This window comes from Monopterus albus, unplaced genomic scaffold (genome assembly GCF_001952655.1).
Source record: "Monopterus albus unplaced genomic scaffold, M_albus_1.0 scaffold41.1, whole genome shotgun sequence".
NCBI classification, from domain to species: domain Eukaryota; kingdom Metazoa; phylum Chordata; class Actinopteri; order Synbranchiformes; family Synbranchidae; genus Monopterus; species Monopterus albus.
The window spans coordinates 738,535-745,194 of record NW_018127921.1 but is presented as its reverse complement, the minus strand read 5'-3'; positions in this window follow the sequence as shown (position 1 = coordinate 745,194).

Sequence of the window (6,660 nt, the reverse complement as noted above, 5' to 3'; positions counted from 1 at the left end):
TGAAATGTTGTTGAAATTCAGAGTCAAGTTCCTGTGTTGTTAATTGTGCCTCCTTTGCCCACCACCACTTTGTCATGTCCGGCATCACTAAAACTCAAATTGTAGCAAATGCTAGTCATGTGGCCCTGTTAGAATTGACATTGAATGCACTTTGACATGAGATTGTGTGGGATGTGTACATTTTTAGAGGGATTGCCTGCATTCCATTCATTCAAATGTCATGTTTCCACACCATTTTTATTGCCCTTTTATCCATTATGTTCATACTGTAGCGCCCACATTAGGATAGACTCATGTCTATTAAATAGTGAGTATTCAACTCTGGATTTCAAAACCTTTTATACACTGTATTTTTGATCATTTCAGAGTTGTTAGATGGAGAGTATGTTTGGTGGTATATTAAACATTCTGTCATCCGTTCATATGGCACTGTCTGCTCTGGCAGGTTGCAGAGCTAAGCTGTTTCCCCCACAAATGCACAGATGGTGATTTGGATTGTTGATAGAAAAAAAAAAAAAAAGTTAGCCTGAAAGGTCTGGACTAAGTGATGACTGTGTGACACTGTGGCCACAAGGAGGTCTGGAGCACAGACTGTTCAGAGATCAATTAACTTTAATTTAAAAACTACATCAGGCCTTGTCAACCTTCTATTTTCATTTGCAATAGACATCCTTTTGTGTGTACTGGAGGTGCACTGCCTTACGTAGACCTCATTATCATGACTTATGAGCCATTCATGATTTTAAACTACTATCAGGCTGATGTGAGCCGGCCTGGTGCATTGTGCTGCCTGGACCCTCAATGGAGGTGTCCTCTTTCCAGCCCAGCAGCTTCAAATCTGCCCCGGCTCTCCTGGGGTGGGGGTTAGAGTGCCTCATGTGCCACCTATCACCCCTCAGCTCAGACCTCCTGTTCAGCCAAAACAAGCCAGCATGCTGCTAGCTGACCCCCTGTAGATGCAGGCAGACTTAATGTGACACATATCATCATCCATCACTGTGGGGAGCTGGGTAAGGAAGGCAGGGACGGGGAACCGGTGTGAGAGAGGGGGGCCAGGGCCAGACTCTTTTTGTCCAGGGCAGCTAAAGTCCCTCCACCCCCTCCTCTGGACTTATTCAACATTCCCCTCCCTGACCAGAAGCCCTCGAGCCTACCCCAGCAGTGATGGATAAAAACCAGCACACACGCTTGCCGTGCTCAAGCTGCACTAGGGGGGCTAGTGGGAGATGAGGAAACGTGGATCAAACATGAAGTATTGAGGGTACTAGGCCATTGTTTTCTGTTTTCATCTCACTGGATTGCTCTGCACTTGATTACTGGGTTTGAGTAGCAACTTTGTTTACATGCTTATGAAAGGATGTGATGGCTGTCTGATGTACCCACCCCACTCCCTTTTCTGGGGCTGAGGGGTTAACAGAAAGCTTGAACAGATGCTAAGACGGCTATGGGTGTTGCCTGGGCCTTAGCCGCTGGCCAAAGCTGTCATAGCAGGAGCAGGCTGGTTCACCGCTCACTAAACCTATGGTTGTTTAAGCTCCCCTAAGCCTGAGAGGATCATGGGTAATAGAGCTATATCCTTTGACGCACTGCAACCCCCAAACTCCATCCCCTCCCCCATGCTCTCTGCTGATACTCCCTTCAGCAATCTGTGAAAAGCAGCGATTTCATGTTGGTCAGATGGCGAGGCGCTCGCTGGAATGGGAGCCCAGAGCTTTGGTTTCCATGGCGGACACCAGTTTTAAAATCACGCTGCTCCATAGTAGCTTTTTTATGTCACGCGACAATGTTTTGAGAATGGTCCATTTTTCCAGTCGTGGGATGATCATTTTGTCCCACTTTTCTCTCAATGTATTTTATGGGTCGCACTGGGATTTTCTCAACTTTCCGCTGATCTAATCCACTTTTAACAGACCTGGTTATCAAAAGTACAGAATTAAAAAGTTAAACCCAAATCCCGTTCAACACTGTCTCAGCTGTACTACCGCCATCCAAAATGGTTGGTCTTCAATAAAAGTTATTTAAATTGAAGCCATTCAGCTTGTGCGCATATAGGTTAAAGAACTGTCACTAGTGCTTGGAGTAGTCAGATGAAATAGCACATAAAATGCACTAAATATGTCAAGTTGAAGTCGTGTGTGACATTTTTTTTTTTTTTTGGGACGTGAGGAGTCTCTCCTGGAATGTAATGCCAAACTCAGGCCTCAGACATTCAGTAGATAACCTTATGGAAAAGTTGTGCATGTTAAGACATGAAACAGAAAGGGAACCACAGTTTTGTTGTTGTCATTGATATTGTCATCGATTAGTTGAATTATTGCCACTTTCACATTTGAGGTGTTTTACATATTTTAGAATGTATTGTAACTGTACAACAAATGGTAGAATACATAACATTACACATGGGAAGTGCCAATAATCGCTATCCTGAGGTGTTTTTAGATGTTTTCCTTTTTGTATTTCATCTTTTAACATGAATAACTCTTTTTGTAAGTGAAGCCATTTGTGATGGGAGTGTTGGCAAGGACCAAAGTTATTTTGGTAAAAATACTAGTTTCCATGATCTGTACGTGTAGACATATCCTTTGTTTTGTTTTTTTTTTCCGTTTTTTCTCTTTTCTATTTACATACAAAACTAAAAAAAAATGCACCAAAAAAAATCTGAGCTTACCCAAGATGAAAAGCTGTCTATCTTGTGATCTCATGTCAGTACATCTTGATCGTGTTCAGTTTCTTTTCCTTGGGTATGTTGTGATGAACTGCTGTAAATTTGTACAGTTCATGTAAATTGTGCGGAAGTTGTACAGATTTCTATATTTTGGAAGAAAAGTTTTTCTCTGTAATAAAAGATTTCCTATCTTGGCATCATATTCCCTTGAGCTGTGTCATTATTTATTCAGTTTTAGTAAAATACAGCTTTGCAATTATAAAATGTACATTTAAAGTTGGAGGGTTTTTTTTACTTGCACTTCATAGTTTATCTGAAGGATGATATTCAGTTTTATTTTGTACTTCAAGAGCTACATAAACTAAACATTGATGCTGTGGCTTCACTGGAGCCCGGACTGGAATTTGACCTCCCATTTTTTGATGACGGAGTGGACCATCTGTGTCAAGTAGACTGGAGATTAGATCAAGTCAGCAATTCTCCTGCCCCACTAATGTTTGTCCCACTCTTGGGGCACTTAACTGCACTTTAGGTATAAACTGATTCTAGGTCATGTTCTGTAACCACATTACTGCACCACATAGTTGACACTAGCTTGCTGCTAAATCTGAAAAAAAAGCACTACTGTTTAATTTAAACTGTAAAATGATGGCACATGCAATCAGAAAATTGGCTTCACTGATGGACTGGATGACTGTCAGTAATGTTGATGCAGCCCTGTATTTTGGCAGTAACTATGGAACATTTTATAAGCTCTTTGCTGCTTCCCTGAAACGGTCTGTTGCCTGCCCTGATCAGCAATTCCAAACACTTCACATCCACATGCACATGATTTTTTGACACTTGGAATAAAACTGTGTTCCATTTCCCATCGAAATGGAAATGTCAGTGCTCCCACCACTTAAATGATAGTGACAGATGGTATCGCAAGGATTCTCTCAAAATCTTGGATAACAAAGTGCTAGCTCGGCCAGGGCACCGGTATGCACAACACTACTGCACCCAAACAGCTGATGCTGCAAAACCCAGTTTGGATTAAGAGTGCAATCCTTTGCAGCATTCCCATGTTGCTTAGCAGCAGGAGGAAAAAGAAAAACATTTGACTAATTTCGACACACAGACAAAGAAGGGAACAAGAAGAGCTGGTTTGGCAGGAGTGGTGGGGGTGGAGGGCGCGACGATGGAAGGTGAATAGGGCTGTGTTTATGTTGAGGTTCACTTCTCCAAAAAGTGGCTAGCACAAACAGCTGGGGTGTTTGAGTATTTTAGTTGGATGAAGCACAGTGAGAGAGAGTTCAGTCATATTTGGGGCCGTTTTCATAGATGCCACAGGAAGTTGTTGTAGCATTCTGCTAAATGTTTCTGTTCGATCTGTGGAAGCGGGTCAAAGATTCCCAGGGTGTGTCTGACTATGTGGCGCAGTGTGGTTTGTTTTGTATGAAAATATCATCTGAGGGTATGGAGTGAATAAAGAGCCATCCAACAGTAACACTCAAAGCACAAGTCATCCAGATTTAACAGGATTTTGCAATGACTCATCTCCAAAAAATAAGAAGTGGGTTTGTAGGGACTTTTGATATTCTAAATATTTGATAGCTGTTGGAACATGAGGTAATTTTTACATTAATATTCCTCTAAATGTTTCTTAAAAGTTCATTCTATGCTTCAGTGAATTTGTAAATTCAAAACAATACAAAACCTGAGAATTAGATGATACTAAATCAATTTATATTCACTTTATTCAAATTCTATTGCAACATATGTCAAAATCCCATCAAACTGTCATCTAAGAATTGCATCAGAGTTTCAGCTTGACACTGATGAAACAGCAGTGTAATATTTTCTGCCCTTCCCTCCCACTGACATAGCAACAGAGGTCACCCTGTAGAGATGGTCTGATTAGTTCCAGATTGGCTGATTACTACAGGAAGATAAGGAGAATACTTAGTGAGATGATTTTAGTCTGACACTATGATACAGGATAAACAAAGTTAGGTCACATCGGGCTATATCAAGTTATTGGCCTTAATATTTGGAGACATTCTAACCAAATTGTTTTGATTATTGTGATGCTTCATTTATTTTGACAAAATGCTAACATGTCAGTGTAATCTGTATTTTATCATGTAACAAGGTTCTGTCTGTAGAATCTGTGGCAGCATTTATGTACACTGAGCCTGAAAGCTGTGTACAAGCAATATGAAGCTGACTGAGAACAAAGGCATGGTGACAGTGTGAGCAGCTAACGGGCAGGCAGACATCTGGCAGCAAGATCACAGTGTAGCCCTCCTGGAGAGTTTGACCGTGTTTATGCTACTCTGCTTTAAGTCACAGAGCCGTTTGCGAATGCGTCTCACGCTGTGGGCTTTGTGAGGTACTTCACAGCTTCTCAAAGCCAGGTAATGGAGTGTAAGAGGGTTGTCAGCCATCACCAAGCTCAAAGAAAACTGGTTTGATTTTCCTATTTTATGCCAAACTATCACCCTCAGTAAGTCCAGAAACAAAACAATCAGCAACAGAAATGTTTCCCTCTTATTAAATGTCTATCCATGGCCAAATATTTTTTGATCTGGGCAACTGAAAACCGCAGCTGTGTACTACTTCACTGTTTTCTTACTTCGTTATCCCTGTGTTCCTTGTGAGTATGTTTGTTGTCCATAAGCCAAGGACAAGTTGATTCCTCTTTGAAACAGATCTCTGCCCTGCCTGCGTGGGTCTCCAGGGTATAGCAGCTAAACTCGCTATCTGTCCTTCTCCTCAGGGCACTAATCATCCTCAGCTCTGACGTGTGCTTTGCCCCCACTATGCATGTCCTTCCCATCAGCATCCAAACAGGCACACTGAGCCAAACAGTGGGGACAAAGCTTGGGCTGTCCTCACTAATACTGGGTGGACTGACGGAGGAAGGGAAGCAAAGCTTGGGCTGTCCTCACTAATACTGAGTGGACTGACGGAGGAAGGGGTCTTAAGGGAAGATGTTAAGCAGTAGAAAGCCTTGTCCTAAATCAAACAAGGTGTAAATACTGTATGTCGCTTTTGTGCTAATGTCCAAAGTCCTTTTCAGACACGGGATACGTAACATTCAGACATTAAGCAGAAACATTCAAGTGCAGTCAGATTAATGGAAACGAGCGCAAGTGTGACAATGATTGATAGTGATAATGATTTTGCTTTCTTTCTAGGAGGTTGTGTGTTTCTACTGTTTATGTATGTGTATAAACACATATGACTGTTTAGACAAGTGCCTGTGTGCACATCTCTCTTCACATTCCCTAGGCTAGACCGAGTTAGACTGTCATGTAACTAGGTCATGTAAACAAAAACTAAACATTAAAGACTAATGAGAATTTCAGTGTGTTGCAGACAGAAAGAACAAATGGCAGTGTATGAAAGGGTTGATGCTATTTTTGATGTTACAACCTGATCTTTTAATCAAAATACAAAACTGAAGTTCTAATATATTGAATGGCTAGACTGCTATCTCTGAAATTAGTACAAAATGTACGAAGTGTTTTGCTGATGGCCTGTTCAAACAATGTGTTATTACATAATGCAGACATCTGTTGCTCTGTCTTTCTACAGAGTAACCACTGATGTTTTGTACTTGCATGTGGAGTAAAGATGTCTTTTTATGGTAACTGAGAGAAAGAGGTAAAGTAAGAGCATGTTACTTGATCAGTATCTCTTCTGAGCAGCCCTGAGCCTTCTCTCCTTTCTTTAAGCAAAAATAGGTCATTTCATCACTAGACCTCTTTATCTCCCTCTCAAGTTATGTCCTCTCTTCCTACCCAGATTCTTCCCATATCATGCCGTCCCCACCTCCCTCCCTTCCCTCTTCCATACCCTCTCTACCAGCTTGCCCTCCATCTATCTTTATCCCTCCTTCAACCTGTCATGACACCAGTCAGCTCACACTCACCCAGCAGAGGAACTCATTCCAGAGTCTGGCATCAGGCCTTATTGGGGTAAGGCGAGAGGCCTCAGCTGGAATCATG